This window comes from Aedes aegypti, chromosome 1 (assembly GCF_002204515.2).
Source record: "Aedes aegypti strain LVP_AGWG chromosome 1, AaegL5.0 Primary Assembly, whole genome shotgun sequence".
NCBI classification, from domain to species: Eukaryota; Metazoa; Arthropoda; class Insecta; order Diptera; family Culicidae; genus Aedes; species Aedes aegypti.
The window spans coordinates 160,007,138-160,026,230 of NC_035107.1; the positions used below are offsets into that span (position 1 = coordinate 160,007,138).

The 19,093-nt window shown below is 38.8% G+C and overlaps 1 protein-coding gene across 1 annotated transcript in view; it reads left to right on the top strand.

Moving 5' to 3' along the window:
* Positions 1-19,093, top strand: part of LOC5572781 — a 346,582-nt gene that overhangs the window by 287,641 nt on the left and 39,848 nt on the right. The window lies entirely within an intron of this gene.

A 19,093-nucleotide genomic window follows, 5' to 3' on the forward strand; every position in this document is an offset into this window, starting at 1 on the left:
TTTTGTTTGCTATAACATGGTATATCCTAACTCATTGGTCCCTACAACATCGAGTTATTGAGAGCTTACTTAAATTTCTCACAATTACTATGGTACCACTTTTTGCCTTATTTGGGATTGCCTACTGCCGTTTGTAAAAATATCATAGAATGTCCGTTTTCTGAGATATTGACTGATAACAAGGCATTTTTTTATCAATTTCGGTCAACTTTAACACATGTTTACCAGCTTTTACGCTGATTCGTGTGCCTCATTAACAAAATAAAGTGGGCTTCGTAGCCGTGCGGTTAGTGTCACCAGGCATTTAGCCGCATCGTGCTAAGAAGTGTGGGTTCGATTCCCGCTTCAGACCGGAAAACTTTTCGTGAGGATTGTGTTGCGACTGTGCCACTGGGCGTTGCATGCTAGTCCGTTGTCTAGTGTGGTGCTTCCTTCAAAGGGCAAAATGCCCACTGGAAGCATTAACGTGTCCGTGTATTTTATTTTAAATTTGAATTTTTGTGCTGAAAAATGCGGATCTACAAAGTTTAAGCCGCACAAAAGAATCAGCGATTTTAATGGAAACAGCAGGCATTTTGAAAAATTTGATTGCTTCGAATTTCAATCGTGCTATTCAACCCAAACCATATCAGCCATTCCATGAAAAACCGATCTAGTGGATCACCGAATTCCGTGAAAATTTGCTATTTTGTTCCTTATCCGAAATGAGGATACACGTGTTTTTGGATTTTTTGATTAGGGTGACCATTTCGGAAATAGGGTGATCAGAAAAATCGCGATTTTGCTTAATTTTTATTAAAAAAAATAATTATAACTTTTGATCCGTTCGACCGATTTTCAATCTTCTTAGACGAAATGAAAGCTAAAGATTTTGACTGATTTTTTATTTTCAAAAAAAATATGTCTCCTAAACTAAAAAAACATACATCGCTGAAAATTTGACAGTAAACGTAAAATTTTCTGAACTTTCAAGAAAAAATGAGAACAGCAATAGCCCCTTTGGTCCCGAGGACTTCAAAACACGAAAAAACGGAAATTTATGATTTTTTTCATGTGAAAATGCAATTTTTGTGAAATTTTTTTTTTTCCTGAAAAGTCAAAATCTTTAACTTTCATTTCGTTGAAAAAGATTGAAAATCGGTCGAATGGTTCAAAAGTTATGATATTCTAAAAAATAAAAATTAAGCAAAATTGCGATTTTTCAGGTCACCCTATTTCGGAAATGGTCACCCTAATCAAAAAATCCAAAAACACGTGTATCTTCATTTCGGATAAGGAACAAAATAGCAAAAATTCACGGAATTCAGTGACCCACTAGATCGGTTTTTCATGGAATGGCTGATATATCATATGAAAGCTTAAGTTCTTATTTGCATGCTCAGTAGATAGAATTACCCAATTATACATTTATTTTGTTTAAAATGGTTCAAAAAAATTACTAAATATTCACAATTTTGGTTATACGCTGAAAATTAAAGTCAAACAAACCATTACTGTCCAACTTAAGACTAGACTTTAATCCCGCTCTTAATGATTGTTTTTCTAGATTTGAATTCAACTTACAGTCTTTTGCAACATGCGAGTAACTACCCTCAAATCGTGTTGCCTCAAGTAAAACACTGCAGTACATTTTATAGCATTGTTTAGCGCTCTCAAATTAAAAGATAAGCATAAACATTTTTTATCTTCGTTCTACTTAAACCTATCCTATCTCTGGTGGATATGAAACGTAAAGGAAATATCTCTACACGCAGATCGTTTGAACAATCAGTCCGATGAAATGTATACCACGGTTTCCCCCACGAGGTCCAAAACGACCGTATTCATGACTTCCAGACAGCATTGAAAGGCTATCTATCCGTAACTGGTATTCACGGCGATGGTATATATGAAGTCGAAACTGCCATAAATGGTATGAAGATTAGCAACACATCAAATTAGCGAAAATGCTGCTTTTGACGGGTTGATGTTCTCACCTGACTGGCATGACCCAATGGTCTAATGACCAGCATAATCATTAACTGTGCTTGAGACCGGTTGGTTTTTGGGTGTGGTTTACAGACTATTAACGGTTACTTTTGTAGTGTAAACAAGTTTATGTAGGGAAACCGAAGCATTTGAAAAGCGAAGTTTATTCCGAAGCATGGCAGAGCAACAAATGAAGTTTATTGTCGATTGTATAGATAAATACGTGAATGGATATTCTATTCTGAGTTGATAACAAAGACTCGATGGTATTCAAGCGTTTTTTTTAACAATAAAACAAAGACATTGAGAAAGGTTGGGCATATGTTCGACCTTAGTGAATATCAATGTTAAAAAAAATACATGAAAGTTGAAAAGATATAAATGCCGCACTAATAAATGCCGCGTTCTAGTTTGCCTAAAATTTTGCCGAGCATGCTTGCGTCCGATTAATTATTTATTTTAAGGTAGTTACAAAAGTATCAAAATTTATTGTTTTAAACGAACGATACTGCCTATAATCGCATAGTCGACGTAAGCCCCAATATAACCAAAATACTTTTATTTCATTGGTATGCATTTTTACCTAATAATACACTGGTTGGACATGTGAACAGTGCTTATTTGTTTTGAAATATACGAAAACGGATTGACATGATCACATACATTAACTTATCCGAAGAACCAACCGGTTTGCAGAGTGTTTCTTCAGATAATTTAGCGTATAAACCAGGTTGCTATGACAGTGACCTAGTGTTTACGTCAATTCATCCATATAATCGTTCATCAAACTCACTGATTTGGACGGATAAAACGATGTATGCGTTTGCAGATTACGAAAGTAAGAAATTAATCAAAAAGTCTCCCCCCAATCAACTTTTGAATTTGAATTTTTAACAAATGCACAGATTATTTGACCGAAATTGTTGAAAGATTCTAGAATGCAGCTGGGAATTTTAGAAATACAAGAGTTAGCCACATTCTTTTTTCAATTCCCAATCGATTTCTATAATTGCTGGAATGCATTTTCTTAAATTGCATTTGAATCACTATGACTTTTTAGCATTTGTTTTGAATTGAGCAAGAAATCTGAAGAAGAAACTTTCGCTCCACTCGAACTTTTGCACTAACTTCCATGTGCTATGGATGTGATTACACATTTATCTAAAATGTCGAATTTTTTGACTTGGACTAGACACGACTGGTTCTGTTAAAAATCGTATTCCGACTGTTGAATCCGGCTTTGTGCGTAAACCCTTCTAGCGCAATATTGAACAAAAAAGGTAAGCTCATTGCGCGTTCCACAAACTGGAGAGGTGTCCTCAGTTAATTCAAAATGTCTTTTCGAAGGGTTCATTGCTTGGATTCTAGCTTCACTTTTCAACTTCCTGTTTGTTTCTTTTATGATTCTGTGCGTTCTTGAGAATACTACCATTAAAATTTATGAAATTAAATTGTATAAAGCTATTTATTAATGACTGTGCGTCACACGTTGCGTTTAATTATCTTGTTTGAGATAGCTTATTATAAGTCAGCATTTCGACCCGGGTTTACGATATCAAAACATAATACGATGCAGTTGTTAAGTTGATATGCCTATAAAATGATCTAAGACTTTTCCACACTTTGTATAGAGTACATTGACCTAAAAAATAACTCTTATTTTCACTGTTTCCTCTTTAACTGAGATTACAACATTAATCGAGAAACACTTGCAATCCTGGGAGCAACAACACCAAGCGTCCGCGTACAGTAAAAGACTCCAACAGAAATTTATCCCCACCGTGTTCCCATGGGATTGCGGTTCTCGATTTGTGATTAATGTTAACGTTCTTTCTATATTTCTATTAAACATCCTCGCGGATGACTTAGCATACAATCATCTTGCCAGCCATATTACAAGGCTTCCACTCTTGACTATCCGTCATAAAATGTTCACGCCATTAAATAGCGATTCGCACTTTGGCACAACCAGGCACATGTCACCTGCTGCAAGAGGGGAGGCAACATATCATCTGGTCTTGAGAGAATGAGTAACAGTCACACAACGATACCTATCTCTTGTAGCTCTGGGCAGACGCTGTCAACCAGTATAATTTAAATGACCTATCGCATCGTTGCACTTTTGCGCTAACAAGCCTCAAACCAAGAATAGAATTAAACACATGCTGCGGCTTTTGCAGTCAGAATTTAATTAAGTATCCAGAAGCACGTAAAGTAGGAGGGTCATTCAGTTAGTCTGGTCCGAACTGGATGTATTGAATTGAGTCATTTCACACAATCAGCATGGGATTCTTTTACGACACAACAAAGAATGTATTTTTTCTCAATCAGTTTGGTAAGAAAATGGGCAAGTATACGGGTGACATAATTAAATCATCAACATCGTTTAATCAGATTTGTTACAGATGTTTGTTGCTTAACTATCACTGCATCTGGTGTTAAATTTTCAAGCCCTGCCTATGAGGGGAGGGGATGGGGCTAGAAGGACACCTTAAGATATATCGGTGCAAATCATAGTTGTTAGCATTTCAGTCGTCGCAATGTTGTATTTTGTACAACACTGGCAAAAAAAACTCGCTTTTCGTTTACAACTGCAGCGAAGGTTAAGCTCAATTTAAAACTACAAGTTTACGTCTTGTTCTAAAAGACGCAATCTATCATTCTAAACCCAAAAAAATACACGGTATATAAGTTGATCTGAGATTTTTTTAAATGTCTCGAGGCAATTGTGCCGTTCGTATGGAACAAGAATACAACCAGAGAAAATTGGAACAAATCTCATATATTAGTACCGTAAAACGGGGTAACTTTGATAGTTTTTTCGTAGAAACTTGAATATTTATGCATGCTGTTTCAAAGAATCATAACTTATATTTTTAAAACAAGTACTGGTATCCTAACTATTGATTGCAGTTGATAGATTGCCAAAAGATTTATTTGGAATGGATATGTAATTTTTCATACAATCGAAAGACGGTTTTCTGTTTTGGGTGTATAAATCGAACAAAATTGAACGAACATTTATAGTGCGTTGCATACCTCTAGGCGTTTGACGCTCTATGGAAATTTCTGACTTAGATTACAAAAATGGTCCCAGTTTGTACAAATGGTTTTCGCTAAAAGATTTGAGACCGATTTCATGTTCTACTATAACTAGGCTGGCAAGGATAATTGACGAACTTATCAAATTGTGCTCATAGAACAGATTGTTTGTAAGCGTTTCAAAAATGCTAAAATCTTATAAATTTTAATATTTGCATATAAATCCTCAAATGTACTTGATTCCATCGAAAATAGCTTTGACATGAAGTGCCATACTAATACTCTTTAGTTTTGCATTCGTTTTTCTTAACTGATTATCAGAAACTTTGTTATTTCGTTTAGTATGTAGTGGGTCTCGCACTATCAAAGATACCCGCATCATCAAAGTTACCACATTTTACGGTATTTCTGAACATAAACTGTAAACATAAACAAGAGTAAATGCAGTTAACTTAGGGTTCAAGTTATCTTTAAGTGAACCCTAATTTCTTAGAAATTGTGGAGTTTTCACACTATTTGGCCACCTTGAAAACCGAAGTAAAATGTTCAGAAACCTTTTTAACTTACTCAGATTAGCACAAAACATTGACATAGTGTGACATAAGACAAACATTGCGATGTTCTTCTTGCCTCTCACGATAAACTGTATTAATACATGCAGAACTATGTAAAAACAATTGTTTTACTGTCCGGCATTCTTGCAACATGCCCTGCCCATCGTGTCCTTCCAGCTTTGGCCACCTTCTGGATACTGGGTTCGCCGTAGAGTTGGACGAGCTCGTTGATCATCCTTCGCCGCCATACACCGTTTTCCTGCACACCGCCAAAGATAATCTTAAGCACCCGACTTTGAAGAGTCCAAGTGATTGCAAGTCCTCCTCGAGCATCGTCCACGTTTCATGCTCGTAGAGAACTGCTGGCCTTATGAGCGTTTTGTACATGGTACATTTGGTGCGGGTGTGAATCTTTTTTGACCGCAGCTTTTTTTGGAGGCCATGGTAGACCCGACTTCCACTGATGATGCGCCTTCGTATTCCACGGCTAACGTTATTGTCAGCCGTCAACAAGGATCCACTGCTACCTAGGCGAGCCCTGTCGCACTCGGCCCCACCAGCTAGCATGTACTTTGTCTTGGTTGCATTCCAACTTTCACTGCCTCGCGTTTCAGACGGTTGCACAGATCTGCCACCTTTTCAAATGCTCGACCGACAATGCCCATATCATCTGCGAAGCAAACCAATTGACTGGATCTCGTAAAAATCATACCCCGACTGTTAAACTCGGTTCTCCGCAAAATACCTTCAATATTGAACAACAGGCACGAAAGTCCATCACCTTGTCGTAGTCCCCGGCAGGATCCAAACGAACAGGAGTGTTCGCCTAAAACCTTCACACAATTTTACACACCTTCCATCGTCACTCTTATCAGTCTCGTGAGCTTCTCGGGAAAGCTGTTCTCGTCCATGATTTTCTATAATTCTACGCGGTCGATACTATCGTATGTCACCTTGAAATCGATGAAAAGGTTATGCTGTTGGACCTGGTATTCACGACATTTTTGAAGGATTTTCCGTATTGTAAAGATCTGGTCCGTTGTCGATCGGCCGTCAACGAAGCTGGTTTGATACCTTCCCACGAACTCGTTTACTACAGGTGATAGACGACGGAAGATGATCAGCGATAATTCTTTGTAGGCCGCATTTAGAATGGTGATCGCTCGAAAGTTCTCACAATCTAACTTGTCGCATTTCTTGTAGATGGGACATATTACCCCTTCCTTCCACTCCTTCGGTAGCTGTTGTGTTTTTTTTTTTTTTTCAGATTGTGCCTATCAGCCGGTGCAGACAAATGGACAGCCTCTCCGGGCCCATCCTAATGAGTTCAGCTCCGATACCATCCTTACCAGCAGCTCTATTGTTCTTGAGCTGGTGAATGGCATCATTAACCTCCTTTGTTGTCTAGTCCTTCATTGCCTGTGCTTTCTGCGCCATTCAGATGCTCGTCGAAGTGCTGCTTCCACCGTTCGATCACCTCACGCTCGTCCGTCAAAATGCTCCTATCTTTATACCTGCACATCTCGGCTCACGGCACGAAGTCGTTGCGGGATGCGTTGAGCTTCTGATAGATCTTACGTGTTTCTTGAGACCGGCACATTTGTTCCATCTCCTCGCACTTCGTCTCTTCCAGGCGGCGTTTTCTCTTCCGAAGGCGGGTCTGCTGTTGCCGTTCCCGTCTATAACGTTCCACGTTCTGTCGGGTCCCTTGCTGCTTCTGGTTATACTCTGGCCAAATAAAAATCTTGAAATCTTCAAAAAACATCATTTCATTATTTTAATATTTTCTCAAAATACTTTACTAATTTGTATGATTTTTTCAGATTAGCTTCCTTTTATCTGACATTGTATTGCACACATCTCATTTTTTTCGATTAATTGACGAAAAACAAAATAATCACCAAAAACATTTTAAATGGAGAATGTCGGTCCACCAAGGAACATCTGGATATGTTTCCATTATGAATATGAACCAGATGACCAATGATCAATATCGACACGGATTCTAAAACTAGAAGAGATTTTTGAAAACTTGTGAAAAAGTGGTGCAAAATATGGAGAAACAAAAAAAAAATATTGTGATTTGAATGTTATTTGTGGTATAACAAATTAAGCTGCCAAATAAAATAATAGGGGTATTCACTTAAAGTTGCGTAAATCAGCGTAAAACTGAAACTGCGTATTGATTGCAATGACTTATTTCAAACGAAATATTCCAATTTTGACACTTGAGAACTAAATCTAGCTGTTCATGTGTTAGGTGCATTGAAAAATTGTTATGTTTGCTGTTTAAATTTAGCCAAATTAGAACAAATGCATTGAGATAAATGGAATTAGAATGGTTAATTTTATATCCTATTTGACATTTCACGGATTGATGGTAATAAAATGTACTAAATTGTGCTGGACGGGTGGCGTTAGAACCGTTTTGAATATAAATAATATAAATTTGATTTTTATCGCATTCTTGTCATATTCCTAGATAACCTCTAACCATGTTCATGGAAAATACTTGACTACTTTCCCAGAGATTCTGAGTAGGATTAGTAAGCCTCGTAAACGTAGGGTGACCATATCCTAGAGATTCAAAATCAGGACATTTTGCAATTTTCCAAATTTTCCTGTGCAAATACCATTCTGTCTCAAATTCTTAACATGCTTCTTATATTCCGAACAGCAGCGATTACAAAGATTTTTATCCAATTTTAACGATGAAGGCTTTTAATGTACGATTTCAAAAAACTCCTAAGTAGCGGGTATGAGCATAGGTATAAATTCTAAAATATAACTTTCCTTTTGCTAAGACAGTAATCTATCACTTTTTAGAAGACACTAGGGTATTTTGACTTTTGCTAGGTATTTGACAAATATTTTCTTAAGATTATTGTTTAAAGTCTGCCAAAAACCACAGTAGGAATCCTCTTCGCTAGACTGTCAATTAAAATTACATCAAGCTCGTAAGGAATTCTTTAAGAATATATCGAGGGTCTCAAAACATCAAGTCCAGGAAAACGTACAACAGTCTTGCCAGCAATTTACCGGTGATTTTAACAGAATTCTATTCAGTGCATGATCAAGGTCTCGCTAGGAAATTACAAAGAATGTTAAAAATCAGCCCAAGCATGTCTAAAGTATATTTAATACAATTTATAAAAAATATTCTAAATCCGCTTGGATTCTTTAAATCATGGTTTCATAAAGAATCTGCTAAGAATCTCTAGAAGTTTCACAAAGAAGCTCTTGTTAAGTTTTCATTGAGATCTCGTGATAATTCGTCAAATATCTCGCTTGAAATTCGTGAAGAATCCTACAAAAATCAGTTATAGTTTTTGGAAGAGATCTGGCAAAGATCTTTACTGAAAGCGAATAGTAAATTCAGTACGATTCTGAGAGAAATTCCTTAAGGATCATTCCAGAAACTCAGATGCTAGTTGGTCGTGCTCCCGTGGTTAAATTTTGTAGTTTAGGGCATGGTTTTTATGAGTATTAATTCCACTGAGAGATCAACCAAATGGTCGCAGTAATAATACGCCTGACAAAGAATAATTTTCATTAAAACAATTACAAAAATATGGAAAATTTTTGAGAGAATGCCTCATTGCAATGCATAAATATATTGTACAAAGATTGGAAACACTTTTATGCTCCCATGATTACTACCATCTGTGCTGAAATTAATAATCGAAGTTTCGACGATCTCTTTCATTCTGATAGCGATAGAATTCTGAGAAAATACACCAAAAATTACAGCTTGTGTTTTAATATGAGGCCAAAGGATCCAAAAAACAACATCAGAATCGTCAAACAACGACTGAAACTGAAGGTGTTGTGATACAGTATGAAACGCATCCCAAACTTTATATGTAGCTGAAGTCGGTTTCTAAACCACAAAACTCAACATGGATTTTTGGATAGATGCCATTTGAAAATTCTTGCTGTTATTTTGGTATTAGGTTAGCTTTTCCTAATTCGAAATGTCTCTGACATCTCACGTTGATCGCCAAGCAGGAAAAAGCAGGACAGAATTTGAAATATGAAAAATAAATCAGGACGCCTCAAACGAAACTCAAAATCAGGACATGTCCTGCTAAATCAGGACGGATGGTAACCCTACGTAAACGTGCAGTCAGTGTAGGTAGGCATTTGACGATCTTCACGCGATATTCTTACTAAATCTACAATACATAATCAAAAACCACACATCATGAACAACCACACATGCTAACATAACATACCTAAATACCGAAGGGTTATGGCAAAGGCAAAACTAGTCAAAATAAAAGTTTTGGTTTATTTTTAACATTATTCAATTGCCCCAACCAACGTTCAGCGACATTTGGCAATCTAAATGACAATACGCTAGAATAACCAAAGAATACTTTTACTAATCAGCTGTAAGTTATAAGTTTCAACTAAAACGAAAGATGTTTAATGGAACAAAGTGGAAATATTCTTCTTCTTGGCATTACGTCCTCACTGGAACAAAACCTGCTTCTCGGCTCAATGAGCACTTTCACAGTTATCAACTGAAAGCTTTCTTTGCCAAACTTGCCATTTTCGCATTCGTATATCGTGTGGCAGGTACGATTATATTCTATGCCCAGGAAGGTCAAGGAAATTTCCATTACGAAAAGATCCTGGACCGACCGGGAATCGAACCCAGATACCTTCAGCATGGCTTTGCTTTGTAGCCGTGAACTCTAAACACACGGCTAAGGAAGGCCTCAAGAGGAAATGTTCTGAACATAATAAATTCAATCCGTGACTGCTATCCCCCGTGGCTATAAACTCGTAATCCTCACAATAATAAAAAAATCTATTAAAAAAAAAGGTTGCAGTTTGCAACGCCAATTCTTTAATGCATTTGATTCATTTTAGATTTGAGAACACTCTCTATCGTTTCAGATTATAGCCTTTTTTTATCTTATATTTGCGATGAGAATTTACCTCAAACGGTTCATATTAACGGTCACATTTGCCATAACAGCAAGTAATACGAACCCAATAAAAAAACGCGACGTGAAATGTGCGTGGGTACTTATCGAAATCACTTGTCGGCTTGGAGATAGATTTTATATGAAGCCTTCTAAGGGGAAGGCACTAGAATTAGTATGCCGCCCCAAAAGGTGTGCAAATGATCCCCTAAGCAAGACGAGAAAAGACGACGCGAGAGACTGCCCATTATCTTGTCATTCAATTCAATGACCATCTCAGGAGGAAAGAGACGATAGTGCGGCTTTAGGTTCAACGGCTCCGTGGTCCACACTTCATTGAATATCCGTTCCACGGTGAGCTAAATATTATTCAAGAAGGCTGGAGCGAACGAAAGGGCCCCATTATCTAATAAGTTATGATGATCACGCTAAAAAGATATAACACATGGCTAGTGTTCCCTACATTTATGAGGCTTTTTGCGTGACAATGTTTCAGGACGTGTTTAATTTGAACCAAATCAATGTGATGGTGAGTTAATTCACATTGACTTAAACTGTATAGTAGTCCCTGAGAAATCAGCTTTCAGCTATGTGTAATATTTTTACCGTGCAAAAATGGCAAAGCGTCTGTGGAGTGAGCCAAGATCAGAGCACATCCATGCACAAAAGGCGTATCCGTTGTTGGTGTACTTCGTCCACTCAATCTTCGGAATGTAGCATTGAATGACCAGCCCCCCTGGAACACACAGTGCTAGTTTGAAGATGACTATGCGGTCAACTGTTATTGATATCGTTGAGCGATCGTCTCTTTCGAATTCAATGTACAGCTTTATCATACAATAATAGCAATTGACCGCATGCGAAGACGTATCTATGTTAATCATATGTTGTCGGAGAATATTCACAAATTCAGAAATTGATCTATCACCCAAGTAGCCAGTAATGATATGCTGGTTGCAAAAAAAGGTGGAGCGGATAATTTCAGTAACTGACACTCAGAAGATCGAGAGAGCAGGGATGAATAGTGCCTAGCAACCAGAGGGTAAATCGATCTGTGATGAATTCTGAGTCTCTTGAAAAATTACCATGATAGGGAAAGAGTACCAGTTATGTTATGGCCATAGTGGTTCCCTTTTTGGACATATGTAAAATTTCGATTACTTTCACATTTTTAATATTATGCAATGTTTTAACATCAAAATACATCCCATACTTTTTGTATTTTTACCAAACTATTCCTAGGACTCCATCATTAAGATTTATTTTCAAAATTTCTTCGAGGAATGTCTGCGAAAAGTTATCACGTATAGCGAACCACTATGGCCATAACTGGTATACCTACCCTATGTATACCAGTAGACAGGACAAATACGGAGTGAACAACATTTTTGTAGGGCCTCTGTCTGGCATTTCTACAATATGGCCTTCCCAGCGTATCCCTACAGTTTTCGCCATTTTATGATTTCGCCGAAAAGTAGTGTGAGCTCTTTCCATGCCCTCGTAAGATAACTAGTAAAAATTTTCATGCATCTTGTACATATTTTGTGCAGGAGGCAGCTTTATTGCCCTCAGTAGGACCGACTTCCAAAAACGATGAGGTTCCGTATTTCACGACACATGTCACGGCGCATTCACCACTTATCCATTTTTTTTGTTGCCTAACGTTTCAGTCGTGTGCAACCGGCTCCCTACACAACATGTTCTAACACAATATTGAACCTGTTCTACGACAAGGAGAGATTTAAACAAAATAGAATGTTCGCCCATAATATTTACACCATTTCGCACACCATCGTCAACAGATAGAGTTTCCAACTTTCCCAGGATTCGACTTCCCTAGAATAGGAAAAAAGGTTATTTTTTCGGGAATTCCAGGAGATTTTAAATAACTTGAAAATAAAGCAAATTTTTATGCACAAATTCTCCTCATTTCATGAATTTCATGTTTTATACCAGCCAATTTGTATAAGTATTTTCCATTATTTTCTAATTAATTTATTTATGTTTCTTAAAAAATCTCTAGGATTCGATGCTTCAAAACAAAATTGTTCTTAAAATAAATAAAAAGTGCTTGTTGGATAGACTGGGAGTGAAGCTTCTTGACAAATCATATGAAGTTAATATCATGTTCGCCATCATTAAAAATTGATATCAAGTACTAGAGCAAGAAGCAACTAGCTTTGTGACTGTTACATTGAACAGCATCCATGAAAAACCACTAAATAAATTAAATAGATTTCTCTGAAGATTTGTATTGTATACTACATTTTTCTTGAAGTCTTTGGAATAGTTCTTTCTACAGTAATTGGAGAAATTCTTTAAAATCCCCGCAAAATCAGAAGCAATCCTTGACAGGATTCCTTAGGAGGGAATGTATTGAGCTCTGTTCATGAAATTCGTCACTGTATCGGGCTCAAATGCTTCCGCAGGGATAATAAATCAATCACTTTCACTTATTTCCCGTTTATTTGGCTCGAACGATTTGTGTGGTTCCAACCGGCGGCGGTTACATTTCAACTCCCTGATTGTTGTGTGTGCATGCCTATTGCTGTTTTGTTGTTCCGTTTTATTCTTTTGTGTTGTGTTTTTGTGGATCGTGTTTTTCCAGTGCTTGTGTGTGATTCATAAAAATTCATTGTTAAATTACGTATTAAACAAGCTCTTTAATAGTAATACTTTTTGAAAAACAATTTTTTGATCGTATCACTTGTTATTTGAAAATTGTGTTCAGCTATCTACCATCAATATTTCTACATCAATTCATTTATTTAGTTAACATCTAAACAGATAACACTGAATCAACAATTTCACGCCACAATACTCGGTTCGTGGCCGCATCTCTCGGTTCTGCCCCACGCTCGCCAAATTGATCCGCCCACCTAGCTCGCTGCGCTCCACGCATTCTTGTACCAACCGGATCCGAAGCGAACACCATCTTTGCAGGGTTGCCTGCCCATAATATCCTTCCAGCTTTGGCCACCTTCTGGATACTGGGTTCGCCGTAGAGTTGGGCGAGCTCGTGGTTCATCCTTCGCCGCCAAACACCGTTTTCCTGCACACCGTCGAAGATAATCCTAAGGACCCGACTTCGAAGAGTCCAAATGATTGTAAGTCCTCCTCGAGCATCGTCCACGTTTCATGCCCGTAGAGGACTACCGGCATTATGAGCGTTTTGTACATGATACATTTGGTGCGGGCGTGAATCTTTTTTGACCGCTGCTTCTTCTGGAGGCCATAGTAGGCCCGACTTCCACTAATGATGCGCCTCCGTATTTCACGGCTAACGTTATTGTCAGCCGTCAGCAAGGATCCAAGGTAGACGAACTCGTCGACCAAATCGAAAGTATCCCCGTCTATCGTAACACTGCTACCTAGGCGAGCCCTGTCGCGCTAGGCCCCACCATGTACTTTGTCTTGGTCGCATTCACCACCAGTCCAACTTTTGCTGCCTCGCGTTTCAGGCGGGTCTACAGGTCTGCCACCTTTTCAAATGTTCGGCCGACGATGTCCATATCATCCGCGAAGCAAACAAATTGACTAAATCTCGTAAAAATCGTACCCAGGCTGTTAAGCCCGGCTCTCCGCATAACACCTTCTAGCGCAATATTGAACAACAGGCACGAAAGTCCATCACCTTTTCGTAGTCCCCGGTGGGATCCAAACGAACTGGAGTGTTCGCCTGAAACCTTCACATAATTTTGCACACCTTCCATCGTCACTCTTATCAGTCTCGTGAGCTTCTCGGGAAAGCTGTTCTCGTCCATGATTTTCCATAGCTCTACACGGTCGATACTGTCGTATGCCGCCTTGAAATCGATGAAAAGGTGATGCGTTGGGACCTGGTATTCACGACATTTTTGGAGGATTTGCCGTACAGTGAAGATCTGGTCCGTTGTCGATCGGCCGTCAACGAAGCCGGCATGACAACTTCCCACGAATTCGTTTACTACAGGTAACATACGATGGAAGATGATCTGGGATAATACTTTGTAGGCCGCATTTAGAATGGTGATCGCCCGAAAGTTCTCACAATCTAACTTGTCGCCTTTCTTGTAGATGGGGCATATTACCCCTTCCTTCCACTCCTCCGGTAGCTGTTCTGTTTCCCAGATTGTGAATATCAGCCGGTGCAGACAAATGGCCAGCCTCTCCGGACCCATCTTTATGAGTTCAGCTCCGATACCATCCTTACCAGCAGCTTTATTGTTCTTGAGCTGGAGAATGGCATCCTTAACCTCCCTCAAAGTGGGGGCTGGTTGGTTTCCATCTTCCGCAGTACTGACGAAGGCATTTCCTCCGTTGTCCCGTCCTTCAGTGCCTGTGCTCTCAGCGCCATTCAGGTGCTCGTCAAAGTGCTGCTTCCACCTTTCGATCACCTCACGCTCGTCTCTCAGAATGCTCCCATCCTTATCCCTGCACATCTCGGCTCGCGGTACGAAGCCGTTGCGGGATGCGTTGAGCTTCTGATACAACTTACGCGTTTCTTGAGACCAGCACAGCTAAGGACTGTTCATTTTATAAAGTGGACACTTTGTTTATGCTATATCTTTTTTATTTATTGATAAAATCTAAATCGGTTTTCTGTGCATCATTCAACTATTATTCTACAATGTTATGAAAATATAAGATCTTGGAAAATGCTTTTGGTTGAAGAGCTAAATAGTTTTTCCAAAAACTCCTAAGAAAAGCTGTTCGTCAAAGTTTAACATAATTTTTCGCAAAACAAAAATACTAAATTTTATGAACAAATGGTATGTTTGTATTCTTTACTATTCTACTAAAGGTATAGCTAAAAAAAATCAAATATATTCCACCATTCTCTGACATTAGGTAATTTTAGTGATTTACCCATTTATGGCCAAATTTGCTGATACACCATCCTTTCACATCCAGCAAAAGAGAAAAGTAAAAAGCGTGTTCAAAACTAGTTTGGTTTACTAAAGAAACTATATGTGTACAAACGAGAGCTAAATCGTGCGTTTAAACCATAGTCTTGAGTACAAATTTTACTGTTCATGGTAGTTTAACTAAAAAAAGTCATACTTTTAAAACCGTGTACGCATATTTATCGATCTACAGCAAATTATAAGTGGTTTTCTCCAAATATTTCGAATGGTAATCTCAGAATAACATATTATGAAAATAATATGTGGAAAATTAAATCGATTTGATTACAGTAGTGTTGCCAATTTTGATGATTGTCAATGTACTTTGAAAGGTCTTCTAAGAATAAAGCAATTGTGTTTCTATTGTATTTTAAATGTAACGTGGGGACTATATAAGTAACTTTATGAAGGCGTAAGTTATTTTTCATATTAATACTATATTAGAACTTCCGTCAGGACATACTTTTGGCCAAAAAATTCAACTCATATCGGTTCCCTTCAAATTTAAAATAGTTTTCTCTAAAAAATATAGGGGAAAAATGATTTAATTATATCTTTTAAATTGTTGTTCCAAAAATAACTTGAATTTTTCCATCAGGCTTCTGGTTGATGATGCTTTCGAAGAACAAGCCTTTTTTTGAAAATATAAAATAAAAATTGTCGATTTTCCAGCCAATTTCTAACAATCATTGATTTTGATAGCCTCCAAAAATCGACTGTTCTAATCGTTGTTCCATATTCGTGTGAAATTTAATTATTTTGGGTATCTTTTTTATCACAATATTGTACAATACTAGTCGAACGATGTGCAGAAAACCGATTGAAATTTCATTGATAAATTAAAAAGATACAGCATGCACAAGGTGTCCACTTTATAAAATGAACAGTCCTTATTCCATCTCCTCGTACTCCGTCTCCTCCAGGCGTCGTTTTTTCTCCCGAAAGAGGCGGGTCTGCTGTTGCCGTTTCTGTTTATAGCGTTCCACGTTCTGCCGGGTCCCTTGCTGCAGCATGACCGCCCGCGCTGCATTCTTCTCCTCCAAAATCTCCTGGCACTCCTCGTCGAACCAATCGTTCCGTCGACTCCGTCCCACGTACCCGACGTTGCTCTCAGCTGCATCGTTGATGGCTGCTTTTACTGTTCTCCAGCAGTCCTCAAGAGGGGCTTCGTCCAGCTCACCCTCTTCCGGTAATGCAGCCTCGAGGTGCTGCGCTTATGCCGCTGCGACATCCGGTTGCTTGAACCGCTCTAGGTCATACCGGGGCGGCCGTCGGTACCGTACGTTGTTAACGACGGAGAGTTTTGGGCGCAGTTTGACCATCACCAGATAGTGGTCAGAGTCGATGTTAGCGCCACGATAGGTCCTGACGTCGATAATGTCGGAGAAGTGCCGACCATCAATCAGAACGTGATCGATTTGCGATTCTGTCTGCTGTGGTGATTTCCAGGTGTATTGGTATGGAAGGCTATGCTGGAAGTAGGTGCTACGAATGGCCATGTTCTTGGAGGCGGCAAAATCAATTAGTCGTAGTCCGTTTTCGTTCGTCAGCCGGTGGGCGCTGAACTTTCCAATCGTCGGTCTGAGCTCCTCCTCCTGGCCAACCTGAGCGTTTAGATCTCCTATGATGATTTTGACGTCGTGGCTTGGGCAGCTGTCGTACTCGCGTTCGAGCTGCGCGTAAAAAGCGTCTTTATCATCATCAGTGCTTCCGGAGTGAGGGCTGTGCACGTTTATTATCCTGAAGTTGAAGAACCGGCCTTTGATCCTCAACTTGCACATTCTCTCATTGATCGGCCACCACCCGATCACGCGCCTCATCACCCATCACTATAAAAGCTGTTCCCAGCTCATGTTTATTGCCGCAGCTCTGGTAGATGGTATGGTTACCTCTAAACGTTCGCACCATTGATCCCTTCCAACACACTTCCTGCAACGCTACGATGCCGAATCCGCGGTCCTTCAGCACGTCGACGAGTATGCGTGTGCTCCCGATGATGTTGAGAGATTTATAGTTCCATGTACCGAGCTTCCAATCGCTAGTTCCTTTACGTCGCTGTGGTCTTCACCGATTGTCCCGGTTCGTATTCTCTCGTTGATTATTCGTTGCTTGATTTTTTTACGGCTGGCTTGCAGGGCCTGACACCAACCCCCTAGATTTCCGGAGGACCATTCCCCCTAAATGTTCGGAGGACCATAGTGCACAGTTTAGCTTAGAGTCCTTCTCTGGCACTCGGACGATGATCAGCCGCCCCTGACATGGGGAACAGACGCTGTTGTGAGCTGCTCCTAACATGGAGTACAGACGCTCAAGGGTTGCGGAAGCAAAAGCAAACCCCCCCTTCCCTGTCAGCATACGACCAAAGTTCCCACCGGGGGTTGGTTACCCGATCTTCCCTAAGGTTACTCGTACCCCGGCCAGTACCGCGAGGAGGTAGGGATAGGAGTTGCTGGGCAAGAGGCTAAGGACCGCACAGAGGGGTCTATTTTATTCCTTCAGGTACGCGAGGTACCAATGGTACGCCATGCCCAGCCATTTACCAACCAACCATCTACATCAATGTAACATTGAAAAAGGCAGATACCTTAAGTTGCATAACACAGCGTAACAAAAATGACATTTTTGCGTGTCTCAAGGATCAAATTATGTGTCTCTAGTAGATTTGGGGTTGCTGAATCTGGTGCCATTCTCAGAAATGTTCCAGCACGTCACAATTTTTAGCTACAGGTCGCCAAAGTTGTATAAAACACTGGTTTTATTAATGTTTATATGAAATTTGAAGTACAATTTATCATACTTTTTTATAATCTAATCCACCAAACATGCAAAATAGAACTTGAACTTTCATTTCAGACATAATTTGATTGAAATTCCGCGATTAAATTTCGATTAAACCGATTTTTCCAACATGCTTGCAGTCGTCATACAAAATTCTTCGTTTCTTCTATATGGCAAAATACAACAATTCTCTAAACCATCAAAAAATAACTTTTCCGTATCGAAAGTAATACAAACTTTGATGATAAGTATTGTTATACACATAAAGTTTGAATTCTGTGGCAAATTAAGCCAATATATTACCTTACAAGCTGACAAACTTGCATGCAAGTTGGCTAAAATAGTCTTTTTTTGCATTTTCAACAGTCAATATCTCAAAAACTAGACGTGCTATGATATTTCTGAAAACGGCAATGGATTCAGCATCCCTTAATTAAGTGAATAGCGGTATTTTGGTGCTGGAGACAAAAACGTGTTCCGCAGTGTAATAAATGATTATAATAATAATAACAAATCCTTAGCAAATGGTCGAATGGATAAAATATAGAATCTGATTTGCTTGGTGTGAAATTTTCCTACTTTTTAAAAAGATTTTTTGTTCCGTGGCAATTCTTTTTTAGTTATTTTAACTTTCGTCGTTTAGCTCTTCTATTCTTTGACCCTCTGTGTTTTCGACCAAAATAAATAAAATTTAACAAAGTCTCATGGACAAAAGACTTTGTTAAATTTTATTTTATTTTGTCTTTATAAGAGAGATTTTCAGCTAAGGGTCGACTTTTGACAAAAATTCCCTCATGAAATTATTTGAAAGATATTAAAAAGAAATATTCCTAAGAGCTCTAAGAAGTACATACAGAAACTCGATTAGAGATTACTGGTGTATAGATATTTTTTTGAAATTCTTTCAGCATTTCAGCATTTATAGAGGGAA